Source organism: Oncorhynchus gorbuscha, linkage group LG05 (genome assembly GCF_021184085.1).
Source record: "Oncorhynchus gorbuscha isolate QuinsamMale2020 ecotype Even-year linkage group LG05, OgorEven_v1.0, whole genome shotgun sequence".
Classification (NCBI taxonomy): Eukaryota; Metazoa; Chordata; class Actinopteri; order Salmoniformes; family Salmonidae; genus Oncorhynchus; species Oncorhynchus gorbuscha.
Window position 1 is genome coordinate 58,717,113 of NC_060177.1, and position 15,393 is coordinate 58,732,505.

A 15,393-nucleotide genomic window follows, 5' to 3' on the forward strand; every position below is an offset into this window, starting at 1 on the left:
TATAAACTTGTGTTTGAAACATACACACTACCAATGACACAGAGTATGTGGGTGGGGACAAGGACGGGGCCCCGGAGATGGTAGCTGTTTATTCAGACACTGTAATGTGAGCAAAAAGTGGAGTGGGTTCAACAAAGTAGTGAGGAAGGAGTTGAACAGAATGGTTGACAACTGTACCCAGGGCTGGATAATTAGGTCACTGATGGCAACCTGAATCATAAGACTTGCTTCCGAATTTTGGATGTGAACTGGGACCGTAGATATTTGTATTTGGTCACGTGTCATGGTCCAAACTGGAGGACAGATCTATTCAGGTGAACTGGATTAGAGAAATCGGAGGACCACCTTGTCAGTATGCTGACTGGTGTATTAAGAACCCCAGGGGAGATCCCAACACACCGCTCTGGGAAAGAGAGTGTGTGGAAACAGTGGATCAGAGTGGAGGTCGGACTGCATTGTGAGCATACACCAAGATAGCCGGTTCTGGGGAGAACTAGAGTTGACATGCCCCGGGTCAAGAGAGGCCACCTCGGCTGTAAGGCCTGAGGGAGACCCAAGGTCACAGGCCCATAGGCAGGTTAGTAAATACCTCAGGCTCTATAGATACTATGAACAGTGTGTAACAAAGATACTGGACATGGACCCAGGCTCATGCGTGGATGGGAGGTCATGTCCAAAGTTATGATTCGGGTAGTGGCTCATGTGTAAAATGTCCCTGCTGCAGTATAACTGAGGTAGGGGTCGAAAGAGAGATGAATGAAACCTTGCCTTGGGTATGGAAGAGGCCTGTTACACTGTACACATTAGGTGTGAACGACCCTCTGGAGAGGTGGGAATAGAAATGTGGGTACAGTCCCAACCTACCTCCGGGGATTTGGAGGGGGTGAACCGAACTCACTTTGCAGAACTGGATAAGTGTGTGAGTAAGGCAAGGACTTCACCTTGGATGGAGACAGGAAGTCCTGGGGAACTTCTAGGTGCTCTTTACACCAGGTGGAGCCTGGGAGAAGGGATTATGGCGATATAATTGCACAAGGCAAAGAGGATCGGGCACGGTGTGCTGAAATCGTATACCCAGGTGTTTGCCATTGATAAGGCTTGTATATGGTGCGGTCTGTAAACCAGGGATGTGCTGATCTATGTGAAACCATGCCTGATTAAACTGGATTGGAGAAACAATTACTGGATAGATACCAGTATCTGGCCATGGTTTATTCAGCAGGAGACACATGGGACACCCAAGTGATTAAGGTACCCTATGCTCTGAGGGTAGGGCCATCCCCCTGAGTGTTAACAGAGGAGAAGGATGTGACCGTTATAGCATGAGCCAGAGTCAAGCTGAATTGTTTCAGTCTAAAGGGAAACTTGTAAAAAATCAAATTTAAAAAAGGGCACCCGAGGAAACCAGGTGGAAGAGATCAGCCGTTGGAGGTAGGATTTGAATGGTAATAAGGAAACTTTCAGCCACGACTATGTGAGTGGAGGTCTGATTGGTCAGACATTGACACAGGAATGGAAGAATGAGTGGCTGAATAGCTGGGTCTGGGAGGTTAGGCGAAAATGGAGATATAAGCACCCGGCTTTACACGTTGCAAACCCCCTGCTCCATTGCCACCGAGTTCACCAGTGGAGACAGGAACTATGTGACGGTAGGGTGCTGGAAAGGCTGGACTGGGTTGGTTCTAACAGGATTTACACTAATGCTACCTGTGAAGAAGCGAGGGCCTACACTGTATCGTTAGAGATATGGGGCATGTCGTACTGGGGGTTTTACTAGGATGGCCTATTTTACTGGGTTGGCGGATTTGGTTGGGCGCGTCCTGGAGGTACCCCTGTGGTTAGTTTATGGTTTATCTATTGGGGAGAAACCCATTGAAACCAGGTAGGGAGAGGTACTATAAATGGGGGGCCTTAATTGCTTGTTTGGTGCCCTGAGGCCACTATTGTGGGTACTAGAGGCATTTAGGTACTAGAGGCATTTAGATTTTCTTATTTAAACTTTATCTAACTAGGAAAAGTCAGTTAAGAACAAATTCTTATTTACAATGACAGCCTACCAAAAGGCAAAAGACCTCCTGTGGGGGTAGGGGTGCACTTAGAACTATACCTGTTGGTGTGTGTGTGAATATGAGCAACAATAATGTGCAGCAACAGGGCATAGTAGGAACGTCACGCAAGGATGGAATGTGCTGTGGAGAGGAGCCTACCTCCCGGTCCCTGAGGAGTAGGAAAGTGTATCCATAGGCTTGCGTTGGTATTATTAGAGGCTTGAGTATTTTTTTTTTAAATATCTAGGAATATATCACTTTCTCTGGTCATAGGCGTAACATGAATTTGTGCATGAGGTAGAACTAATGCAGTGCAACTCGAGTTTCGCCAGCAGCTGGTAGCCGGTGTCCCTTTTTGGTCAGTGTCAGCGGAGGGAATGGAGAGCAGAGGGAGAGAGGTGGAACCAGTCTGCTGCCCTCTCCCTCCGCTGAGACTGACCATCAGATGCAGGCTCCATCAGCCCAATAAATAAAAAAAACAAAAAACGTATTATTCAAATATATTCTCACTCAGCTGTGCCTCACAAGTAATACAACAACTGATCTATTGCCAGTGTGATTATATAGCCTACCTCAAATCTTGATATTTTTTTATGGTCTGAGAAGAACAACAATGCATTGGGAGGGCAATTCATGCAAAGTCAATATGCTGTGATAATGTTTTGGGCCTATAGCCTACTACACAAACGTCATTACTACAGTACTGTTTTTAATAGGTTAATGTTTTAGGTCATGTAAAAGAAATGAGAGACATGATATTTTGGGGGATAATTAGAGTAATTGGAAAGGGCTTTCCTTTAATGGAAAGACTGGGGCCACTGACCCGAAATAGACCTGAGTCTCCTCTTCATTGCTACTGATGGGGTCCATGCTTGGTGTGTGAATAGAAATGTCTATACCTCTTCGTATTGGTGACTATACCTCTTACGGTGAGTAATTCCAGATCCACAAGTGAAGGGTTTGTGACGCCACCCGTGGGTGTAAAACTAATATTTATTTAATGTAAATTGCCGAGCTGAGAAAGTATACTCACCACTCGAATTCTCCTGGTATTATATTCCTAGGAGAGCCTGATGAACTATGGGTCACCCAACCCCTGATCTAGACGTGGCGCTGAGTGGTTTTCAATAAAGGTTACTACCACCCCAGCCGTCGGCAGCCGAGTTGGAAGCCGGTGCCGCGGTTGGTATCAGCAGGTCTCTAGGATCAGGACTGGACTGGAACGCCAACACCCGTTGGTAATATACATGAAGCAGGAATAATTTACGATAGCTCATTAATCTCAAGGAGAGGCTTGAGTCGGGCAAGACAGTGGCGAAGATATTACCGTGTCTCTCCAGAATGCGCTAAACTGTCTCACACCAATTCTTGCGCATGCATTGTTTTATTGTGTTAATTGTTTGTCATTTGTTTATTTTGATCATTTCCCAATTGTATATGTCACTAGTAAAACATTTACCATTAATTTGGTTACATTCATTTATGTTAATGCATGGATTAATTAGGTCATTTACCGTTCTTATTCTCAGAGTGGAAACATTGTTTGCAGAGTTCACAACCTGCTACTCTTTCTTGTGGGAAACAATTAGTGATTTATTTCATACCATCATTTACGAGCTTTTTTAATTTTGACATTGTATTTTGTTTGGAGCGCTCCACGTCAGCAATGAGCATGTGTCTGGTTTCTCTGTCATCTTAATGTGAAGGGAGCTCGCGCACCTGAGCAGGCACAGAAGTAGACCAACTGGCCTGCTGTGCGCAAAAGTAGGAAAGTGCCCATTTGAGGATGTCTGATTTCTGATTGTCTTAACTCACCACCACTAATCCGCGGAGCTTCTCATTCATTTTTTATACCTCACACAGTAAGTCAAGTCTTTTTTTATGACATCCATTGTGGATGATAATAGTTCCTCATATTATTTGAAAATTCCTGATTATCACCAGGCCTCGATGTGAAAGAGCAAACTGTCATGCTCTTGGGATACTATATATCCAGTGGGAACGTCATAAAAGACCTGAACACATTTCCCCTTGCACAAAAACAGCTGTGTCTGTCCTGAGCTCACAGGTGCAGGAAACTCTGGGTACCCGGAATAGGCTAGTTGATACAATGTGGTAAGTTTGCTAGCAAAAGCATCCGGCCAGACCTTCATATATACAGTCATTGGGTGGACAGAGTTGATTGATTTGCAACAATGTTGCACTTCATTAGCGATAGCTCAAGTCGAGACAAATAGAAAGGGAGGCAGGCAGATGGAGTAGAGACATGAATGCAATTGAAAGAACCAGCATTTTCATCAGGATATATATATAGAGATATTTTTTTTGTCGGCTTTATGTATTTAGCCGAAAATGGCTTACAGTGAATCAATGTGTCCATACGGAAATGGCTGTTCCTCTCGCATTAGTGGAATTTTAACTTTTAGACTATTAGCATTTTAAAATCAAATTTGTGTTATTAACCATATGACAATAATTGGGAGAAATTGAAATGTTATTATTGAAATTAAACTGTTCCACGAAAATGTGCACGTGAAAATCTAAACTGGCACGCAGATCGGTAGTTAAATGGTTGGATAAATTGTACGCTTCTCCCAACTTAAAACTCACAAACTTGAAACTCACTCGCTGCCTAGGAATAGAGCGTTGTGAACAGAGTGCATATTTATTTGTACTGCATAATTACAAAGGGTGTGTCTGTGAGAGAGAGAGATAAAGTGGTGTTGTAACTAAGATTGTATCTATTAAAACTGAGCACAAATGGACAGCTATGCGATCCATCGTTCACTAGTGGCCAGAACTGTGTCTCTTGGAAGACTAGTAGGTTAGTACGCCTAAGTGTTTGACATGGGCAGGAGCAGGCCTTCGAACCAAGGGCGAGAGAATGCCATGATCCTTATTTGATATTGTTCCCATTCTCTTTTCGCCAAGTTTAGAATGGTAAACTAATAGAAAATATAAGTGGAAAAGTATTGCTCCAGATCACTTGATCTCCACCACAAGGGGGAGAGAAGAGAGGAGGGAGAGAGCGAGAGACCCGATTTAACTCAAACTAAACTGTTTACTTTACAGCAGAGTGTACGGGAGAGCTCTGCATGCAGAATTGTGACCATACAATGCCTTCGGAAAGTATTCAAACCCCTTGACTTTTTCCACATTTTGCTACGTTATCCTTATTCTAAAATGGATTTAATAAAACAATTTCCTCAACCATCTACACACAATACCCCAAAATGACAAAGAAAAAAAAGCAGGTTTAGACATTTTTGCAAATGTATTAAAAACCAAGAAACAGAAATAACAGTTTTACATAAGTATTCAGACCCTTTGCTGGCACTGCTGTTTCCATTGATCATCCTTGAGATGTTTCTAGAACTTGGAGTCCACCTGTGGTCAATTCAATTAATTGGACATTATTTGGAAAGGCACACACCTGTCTATATAAGGTCCCACAAGTGAGCAAAAACCAAGCCATGAGGTCAAAGAAATTGTTCGTAAAGCTCTGAGACAGGATTGTGTCGAGGCACAGATCTGGGGAAGGGTACTCAAGTATTTCTGCAGCTTTGAAAGTCCCCAAGAACACAGTGGCTTCCATAATTTTTAAATGGAAGATGTTTGGAACCACCAAGACTCTTCCTAGAGCTGGCGATCCGGGCTAAACTGAGAAATCGGGGGAGAAGAACCTTGGTCAGGGAGATGACCAAGAACCCGATGGTCACTCTGACAGAGCTCTAGAGTTCCTATGTGGAGATGGGAGAACCTTCCAGAAGGACAACCATCTCTTCAGCAGTCCACCAATCAGGCCTTTATGGTAGAATGGCCAGACCGAAGCCACTCCTCAGTAAAAGGCACGTGACAGCCCGCTTGGAGTTTGCCAAAAGGCACCTAAAGATTCTCAGACCATGAGAAACAAGATTCCCTGGTCTGATGAAACCACGATTGAACTCTTTGGCCTGAATGCCAAGACAACACAGGAGTGGCTTCAGGACAAGTTTCTGAATGTCCTTGAGTGGCCCAGCCAGAGCCCAGACTTGAACCCAATCGAACATCTCTGAAGAGACCTGAAAATAGCTGTGTAGTTACGCTCCCCATCCAACCTGACAGAGCTTGAGAGGATCTGCAGAGAAGAATAGGAGACACCCCCCAAATACAGGTGTGCCAAGCTTGTAGCGTCATACCCAAGAAAACTCAAGGTTGCAATCGCTGCCAAAGGTGCTTCAACAAAGTACTAAGTAAAGGGTCTGAATACTTATGTAAATATTATATTTAATACATTTTTTATAAATGAGCAAAAATGTCAAATCAAGTTTTTGCTTTGTCATTATGGGGTAGTGTGTGTATATTGATGGGGGGGGATTATTTTATCAATTTTAGAATAAGACTTTAACCTAACAAAATGTGGAAAAAGTTAAGGGGTCTGAATAATTTCCGAAGGCACTGTATATAAATATCCCATGTTTTTTCTCTCTCACCTACCCCAATCCCATTATCATTTATATCAATAATGCAATGGAAAAAAGGGTTTAATTGTTTTTTTTTATTGCAACTACACATTATTTAGTTTTAACATCTCACCATCCTGAGTGCCGCAGCGGTCAAAGGAACTGCATCTCAGTGCTAGAGGCATAACTACAGACCCTGGTTCGATTCCAGGCTATATCAAAACTGTCCGGGATTGGGAGTCCCATAGGGTGGCGCAGAATTGGCCCAGCGTCGTCCAGGTTAGCGTTTGGCTGGGGTAGGCAGTCATTGTAAATGAGAATTTAAATATAAACTACCAGATGGTCCTGTAGCACCCCGCAGCATCCCTACTTCCCATGGCTATCACAACTATCATGGGTTGCTAATATGACTACGATAATACCTTTTGGCTGCTAGACAATGAAATAAAGTTGATTTGAAAACCAATAGAACAGGAGGGCTATATGAGTCTTTATAAAATAATTGCCTCCACATTTCTACGGTGGTATTTTGGCTATAGGATACTTTGAAGCAAGCTTAGACATGCTTCATTGTATGGTTTCAAACAATTAAGCAACAGGAAAAATATAGCGATACTAATAGCCCTAACCATCTTCTGGTAGTTTATTTTTTTAGAAAGCCTTTCTCAATGAAATGGTAATGATACAAAGTAGCCTACGCCTACCTGGAAGATGGATATCATGATTATTTGCATCTATCCAGTGGCCAATTGTTTTGCAAACTCCACCTCATGTGCACTGCAGAAACACAGCTGACCAAACAACAGTGCCTGCACAGTTGAATTAAAGGGTAAATTTCTTAGATTTTTCCCAGACCTCAAGGGTCTCTTGATGTGTTTAAGTATTGTTGTGGACTGGACATCCCATGTTGATGTTAAGAAAGTGTGATTTTGAGGGCGAAAACCAGAATACATATATATATATTCTTTGGCTAGCTGGCTTGCTATTGCAAGCTAATTTGTCCTGGGTTATAAACTTTGGGTTGTTATTTTACCTGAAATGCACAAGGTTTACTACTCCAACAATTAATCCACAGATAAAAGGGTAAACTGAGTTTGTTTCTAGTAATGTCTCCTCCTTCAGGATTCTTCTTTGGACTTTATATGTCACCCAGTAAAATACTACTTGAGTAAAAGTCTAAAAAATATTTGTTTTTAAGTATACTTAAGTATCAAAGTAAATGTAATTGATCAAATGTACTTAAGTATCAAAAGTAAAAGTATAAATAATTTCAAATTCTGAATATTAAGCAAACCAGATGGCACCATTTTCTTGTTTATTTACGGATAGCCAGGGGCACACTCCACTCCAACACTCAGACATAATTTACAAACAAAGCATTTGTATTTAGAGTCATCCAGATCTATAATAGTGAGCACTTTGAATACAGTGTTGTTTGAGATGACAACGAATTAAAATGCCAGGGAGGAGTTATTGTGACAGGGTAGGAACTAAAGTATTGATAAGTGTTTCCTAGGGGACCCTATAAGCTTTGGCTACTTCATGTAGCTAACATATTCTTGCTTTGTATTTTCCTCTTTGATTTAGAAGATACTGTTGCACAAACAAAATGCTGATTTAGGTCTACACCATCACTGGTATTATCAGGCTGCATTAGCGAGCAACGTTTGCGCGTACCTAGTACATTTATTAGCGGCTAACAATTAGCATCTCACAAGATTTAGGGCAACTTGCCAAGAAAAGACAAACTAGCTGTTTGCTGATGTAAGAAACACAAACTAATAATGCCATTATAGAACGTTAGTGGAATTATATCAAGAAGCAAAGTGAAAACAGCATTGTTATCAACATTGTTCCATGTGCTGCATTGACCATGGAGACCGAACGAAAGGCGCTCCTTGAGTGACAGGGGGCGTGGCTAGATCTATGTGGCAAGTAGCGCGGAAAGAAATGACTCAAGTAGCGAAGTAAACTTTAAAAAATGGACATTACACATGTCATATCACATTTAATTAACAAACCAAACATTCAAATACCGGTATAGATGGTAAAGTAAAAACCCAAACCGGTCCCTGCTTCAACACCGGCATATCATCATGATCATGGCCCTATTTCTATTACAGCATGTTGGATGACTGCTATTCTTATTCCATTCACCCAGTTCAATGTAACAGCGATAGGTTTAGGCTACAACCTAGCCTCTGAATGAAAGTGTACAACATAAGTGCACACAGGTCGAGAGACACATTTGAGGTGAAAGACAACGACATTCAGTATGGCCTTGCACACTCTTGCCTGCATCTAGCAGATATAGGGGGGAATTATTAGTCCAACAGTTGCAAACAGGAGTTTCTATTGGACAAATTCAGGTATGTTTATCCATGTTTTGTTCCATTTGCTTCCTTTTAAGAAACTTTTTCAACAGAATCACACCCTTGATCATGCGTAAACACAGCTCACTTTCATAGCAGCCACATTGAATTCCTTCTCGCATCCATAAACTCTCCTCCTCTCAACTCTTCCCTTCAATTGTGGTCTTCAATGCTCAACACATCAGCTGTATGTGACCAGGCGAAATAACCTTTCCAAACCAAACTTCCACACACAGCCTACAGCATTGTCACCATTTTAGCTAAAGTAACTTCATAGTCAGAGTAACTAATAGAACTAACGTTAACACTTTAGTAAACAGCTACAATCATGCAGTAACATCAGTGCATAGTCAGTAAGCAGTTACACCGGTGGGTCCCGGTGGCAATAAATGAGTAATACCAAAAGCTTACCTTGACTTGGAAGAGTTCCAGTGTTGTGTTGGAAAGTCATAGCTAGCTAAAATAGCATCCCTCTGTTTGAGCAGGGTGTTTCAGTAGGCTAAACTAGCTAGTTGCATTTGCTAGCTAAGTAAGTGAAACTGAAAGTGATTTTTTTTGTCTCTCTCTCTATTTGTCTCTTGCTTCTCCTTCATTTTGAAAGAAATTAATTTGTTCAAAACTGTTCAACTATTCTTTCTCTCTCTGAGTCAACTACTGACCACATTTTATACACTGCAGTACTAGAAGATAGCTGTAGTTTATGCTTTCAGTACTAGATTCATTCTCTGATCCTTTGATTGGGTGGACAAAATGTCAGTTCATGCTGCATGAGCTCTGATAGGCTACACCATAATGCTACCCTACAGTGCTGTTGACATTCTTTGCATAATAGTATGTTTTAATCAGATATTTGGTGACATGATTATATTTAGTGTAGTTTTGTCTAAAAGTATATCTTTCTAAATGTTTTACAATAAAAAAAATACTGAAATCCACTGCGAAGGATAGTCCTCCCCTTCCTCTTCAGAGGAGCCAACACTGTTGTACACCAAGTCAGAATCGTAGGATAAACAAAGGGGGCATATCAAATCAAATAAAAATGTATTTGTCACTTGCGCTGAATACACCTGTGAAATGCTTACTTCCAAGCCCTTAACCGACAATGCAGTTTTAAGAAAAATAAGAGTTAAGAAACTATTTACTAAATAACTAAAGTAAAAAAAATAAAAGTGCAACAATAAAATAACAATAACAAGGCTATATACAGTGGGGCAAAAGAGTATTTAGTCAGCCACCTATTGTGCAAGTTCTCCCACTTAAAAAGATGAGAGGCCTGTAATTTTCATAGGTACACTAAATCCAGGAATACCTAGGATGGTCCTTCTGTAGCTCAGTTGGTAGAGCACTTGTAAAAGTGGGTTCGATCCCGACCACCCAACGTAGAAATGCACACATGAAATCACATTGTCTGCTAAATGGCATATATTATTATATTATTATTATTATAACTATGACAGACAAAATTAGAAAAAAAGAAAACAAATCACATTGTAGGATTTTTAATGAATTTATTTGCAAATTATGGTGGAAAATAAGTATCTAGGCCCATCTAGGTGTTTATTTATGTCTATGGTTGCCTAGATTGGTTCTCAATTAGAGGCAGCTGTTTATCGTTGTCTCTGATTGGGAACCATATTTAGGCAGCCATCTTCTTTGGGTATTTCGTGGGTTATTGTCTATGTCTAGTTGCCTGTGTCTGCACTGTTTGTAGTATAGCGTCACGTTCGTTTGTTGTTTTGTAAGTTTGTTTTAGTGTTCTTTCTTCATTAAATATAGAACATGTATTCATATCACGCTGTGCCTTGGTCTCCTCCATTCGACGAACGTGACAGAATAACCCACCATAAAATGACCAAGCAGCGTGGTAAAAGGCAGCAGCAGCAATCGCAGGACTCATGGACTTGGGAGGAAATTCTGGATGGCGGAGGACCCTGGGCACAACCAGGGGAATATCGGCGCTGGAGGCAGCGAAAACAGAGAGGCGCCAGTATGAGGAGGCAGCACGGCAGCGCGGCTGGAAGCCCGAGAGGCAGCCCCAAAAATGTACTGGGGGGTGGCACTTGGAGCAGTCGGCAAAGTTGAGGGTTGTGTCTGAGATTGTTGAGGAGTTATTGGACAGATTAGAGGAGAGTGAACGGAGGGGAGATTGAGACATTCGAGGAGTTGTTGACGAAATTGGAGGAGAGTGAAGAGAGAGAGCTGGTGGTTTGGCATAGTATGCATGGCATTCGCCCTGAGGAGGGTGTTAGCTGTCCGATGCCACCTGTGTCAGTTCCTCGTACTCAGCCTGAAACTTGTGTTAAAGTTCCGGAGGATTTGATGCCGGCTATACACACCAGGTCTCCAGTACACCTTCAAAACCCGGTGTGTCTTGTTCCTGCTTCTCACACTCATCCTGGGGTGCGTGTCCTCAGCCCAGTACCACCAGTGCCGGCACCACGCACCAGGCCTATAGTGCGCCTCGGCAGTCCAGTACACCCTGTTCCTCCTCCCCGCACTCGCCCTGAGGTGTGTGTCCTCGGCCCAGTACCACCAGTGCCAACACCACGCATCAGGCTTCCTGTGCGTCTCCAGAGCCCTGTATGCCCTGTTCCTCCTCTCTGCACTCACCCCGAGGTGCATGTCTCCAGCCCGGTAACACCAGTGCCGGCACCACGCACCAGGCCTACAGTGCGCCTCGCCAGTCCGGATCCGCCAGAGTCTCCCTCCCGTCCGGATCCGCCAGAGTCTCCCTCCCGTCCGGATCCGCCAGAGTCTCCCTCCCGTCCGGATCCGCCAGAGTCTCCCTCCCGTACGGATCCACCAGAGTCTCCCGTCTGTCCTGAACCGCCAGAGCCGTCAGCCAGCCAGGAGCCGTCAGCCAGCCAGGAGCTGTCAGAGCCGTCAGCCAGCCAGGAGCCGTCAGAGCCGTCGTCCAGCCAAGAGCCGCCAGAGCCGTCCAGCCAGCCAAGAGCCGCCAGAGCCGTCAGCCAGCCAGGAACCGTCCGGGCCCGCTGCGAGGGTCCCCGCACCAGAGGCGCCACCTAAGTGGGCCAAGACTGAGGTAGAGCGGGGTCCACGTCCCGCACCTAAGCCGCCGCCGTGAAAAAGGCCCACCTGGACCCTCCCCTTTTGATTAGGTTTTTGCGGCCGGAGTCCGCACCTTTGTGGGGTGGTACTGTCACGTCCTGACCTGAGTATTCTTTGTTTTCTTTATATATTTTGGTTAGGTCAGGGTGTGACATGGGTGATGTATGTGTTTTTGTACTGTCTAGTGTTTTTGTAGGTTTATGTGGTTGTTTACCATCTAGGTGTTTATGTATTTCTATGGATGCCTAGATTGGTTCTCAATTAGAGGCAGGTGTATATCGTTGTCTCTGATTAGGAACCATATTTAGGCAGCCATCTTCTTTGGGTATTTTGTGGGTTATTGTCTATGTCTAGTTGCCTGTGTATGCACTGTTTGTAGTATAGCGTCACGGTCGTTTGTTGTTTTGTAAGTTTGTTTTTAGTATTCTTTCTTCATTAAATATAGAACATGTATTCATATCACGCTGCGCCTTGGTCTCCTCCATTCGATGAACGTGACAGTGGGCAAATGATTTCATCCAACTTTGCCATCGAAGTCTGGCATTCTACATTTACATTACATTTACATTACATTTAAGTCATTTAGCAGACGCTCTTATCCAAAGCGACTTACAAATTGGTGCATTCACCTTATGACATCCAGTGGAACAGTCACTTTACAATAGTGCATCTAAATATTAAGGGGGGGGTGAGAGGGATTACTTATCCTATCCTAGGTATTCCTTAAAGAGGTGGGGTTTCAGGTGTCTCCGGAAGGTGGTGATTGACTCCGCTGTCCTGGCGTCGTGAGGGAGTTTGTTCCACCATTGGGGGGCCAGGGCAGCGAACAGTTTTGACTGGGCTGAGCGGGAGCTGGATTTATGGTGCTTTCATGACAACTGGGAACTCGGAAAAACAAGGTTGAATCATGACATCAGTGATCTTCAGGTCGGAGCTCCAAAAAGAGGCCTGAGTTTCCGACTTGGAATTCCGAGTTGGATGACCAGTCAAAACGTATTTTTCCAGTCTGAGCTTGTTTTCTTCAGAGTTCCCAGTTGTCTTGAACTCACTGAAGTTGGAGATTTCCAGTTGTTTTGAACGATGCAGAAGTCTTGCTGGATTGACAGCATGGCCAATGTATTCAACCTTTTCTGGCCCATGGTGTTGAATGTTTATCCTTTTAAGCTGGGAAAACAGACCCTTAAACCCAGACTTGGACCACACACCCACTCCCACTGAATAGCAGGCTAGTGATTGCTTTGCAAAGTTTACAGTTAGCCACTGATTCCTTCCAAACCCCTCATTGGTCAATTTGCGACTTCCAACTTGTTGTGTAATGTTTATGTCCAATGGCCGATGAGCACCAATACATTTCATCTGTAATTTCTCTTCATATGACAAGGATGGAAAATGATTTGAAGGTAGATTGTCGACATGACTTATGATAATGACTGCTAGCTTGCTAGTTAAGATTTTGAAAGTATGATGTTGATGTGCTCAGTCCAATCAAAGCTAAGGTAGATATAACGTGATTTGATGTAACTTTATCTGTGGCCAATGACCTTGAACCTTCTTGGATTGGCACTTCTAATGTAACTCTCTGGCAGCACCCAAAGGGCTTGAATTTTTAGTTCTCCCCGTATATTTTCTGGTGTAGTAGTGTTCCCCTGCCCCACCATCACAGAAAGGCTGAAACACCTGCATTTTGGAGCTGCCTTACTCAAGAAAGCAAAAAAGAGACCATGTTTGTATGCGGCTTTATTAACTCAATAAAACATGTTTTTTTTACATTGTTTGCAAACTGATTTGTGACACGTATTAATGCCAAAATAACATGCAAAACAGGCAACAAAAAAACAAATGTTTTTCTTTTTGTTTTGCTAAAAAAGTGGGGTGAACTGCCCTGAATGACGGGTTGCCACTGGGCATAGGGAACAGATCTTGATGTGTTTTTTTTAAACAATTGGAGCGCCTTTCGTAGTTCTAAAAGGACAGCCCTGAATGAACTTTGATTTGATTGGCTTGAACACATGGTTACAATATACCCTATAGAATAAAATAAAACAGAGGGGTGAACTATCAATTTATACAGCCAAATTTATTTGCATAGATTTAATCATCAAATCAATTGACCAAGTAGTGAACATAAATCATTACTATGTAGAATTGCTGGGAATTTATTTTAAAACAGCCATAAAATCAAGCTTTTAGTGCGGTATATTCATGCATCTCAATAAACTTCAACCTAAATGCATCATTACCCCCAACTTGGCCCAGTTCACATTTCCAATTTCCCACCCGAGAAAGCGAGAACGGGCCCTGCGTCTCAACTAATAGTCAATATACACTATATATACAAACGTATGTGGACACACTTAAAAATAGTGGATTCAGCTATTTCAGCTCCCCCCGTTGCTGATAGGTGTATAAAATTGAGTACACAGCCATACAATCTCCATAGACAAACATTGGCAGTAGAAGAACTGAAATACTTCAGTCTGGTTTTAGACCCCATCATAGCACTGAGACTGCACTTGTGAAGGTGGTAAATGACCTTTTAATGGCATCAGACCGAGGCTCTGCATCTGTCCTCGTGCTCCTAGACCTTAGTGCTGTTTTTGATACCATCGATCACCACATTCTTTTGGAGAGATTGGAAACCCATATTGGTCTACACGGCCAAGTTCTGGCCTGGTTTAGATCTTATCTGTCGGAAAGATATCAGTTTGTCTCTGTGAATAGTTTGTCCTCTGACAAATCAATTGTAAATTTCGGTGTTCCTCAAGGTTCTGTTTTAGGACCACTATTGTTTTCACTATATATTTTATCTCTTGGGGATGTCATTCGAAAACATAATGTTAACTTTCACTGCTATGCAGATCACACACAGCTGTACATTTCAATGAAACACGGTGAAGCCCCAAAATTGCCCTCGCTAGAAGCCTGTGTTTCAGACATAAGGAAGTGGATGGCTGCAAACTTTCTACTTTTAAACTCGGACAAAACAGAGATGCTTGTTCTAGGTCCCAAGAAACAAAGAGATCTTCTGTTGAATCTGACAATTAATCTTAATGGTTGTACAGAGGACGTCTCAAATAAAACTGTGAAGGACCTCAGCGTTACTCTGGATCCTGATCTTTTTTTTTTTCTCCCCAATTTTGCGGTATCCAATTGTTGTAGTAGCTACCATCTTGTCTTATCGCTACAACTCCCGTACGGGCTCAAGAGAAACGAAGGTTGAAAGTCATGCGTCCCCCGATACACAACCCAACCAAGCCGCACTGCTTCTTAACACAGCGTGCATCCAACCCGGAAGCCAGCCGCACCATTGTGTCGGAGGAAACACCGTGCACCTGGCAACCTTGGTTAGCCCGCACTGCGTCCGGCCCGCCACGGGAGTCGCTGGTGCGCGATGAGACAAAGACATCCCTACCGACCAATCCCTCCCTAACCCGGACAACGCTAGGCCAATTGTGCGTCGCC

General features: G+C 43.1%; 1 protein-coding gene across 1 annotated transcript in view; it reads right to left on the reverse strand.

Annotated features, from left to right (window-relative positions):
* Positions 1-9,304, reverse strand: part of LOC124036166 (phosphatidylinositol 4-phosphate 5-kinase-like protein 1) — a 21,217-nt gene extending 11,913 nt beyond the window's left edge. Inside the window, exon 1 of the mRNA XM_046350376.1 lies at positions 9,274-9,304. The gene's annotated coding sequence lies outside the window, so the exon portion shown is untranslated. The remainder of the gene's footprint in view (positions 1-9,273) is intronic.
* Positions 9,305-15,393: the final 6,089 nt, after the last annotated feature.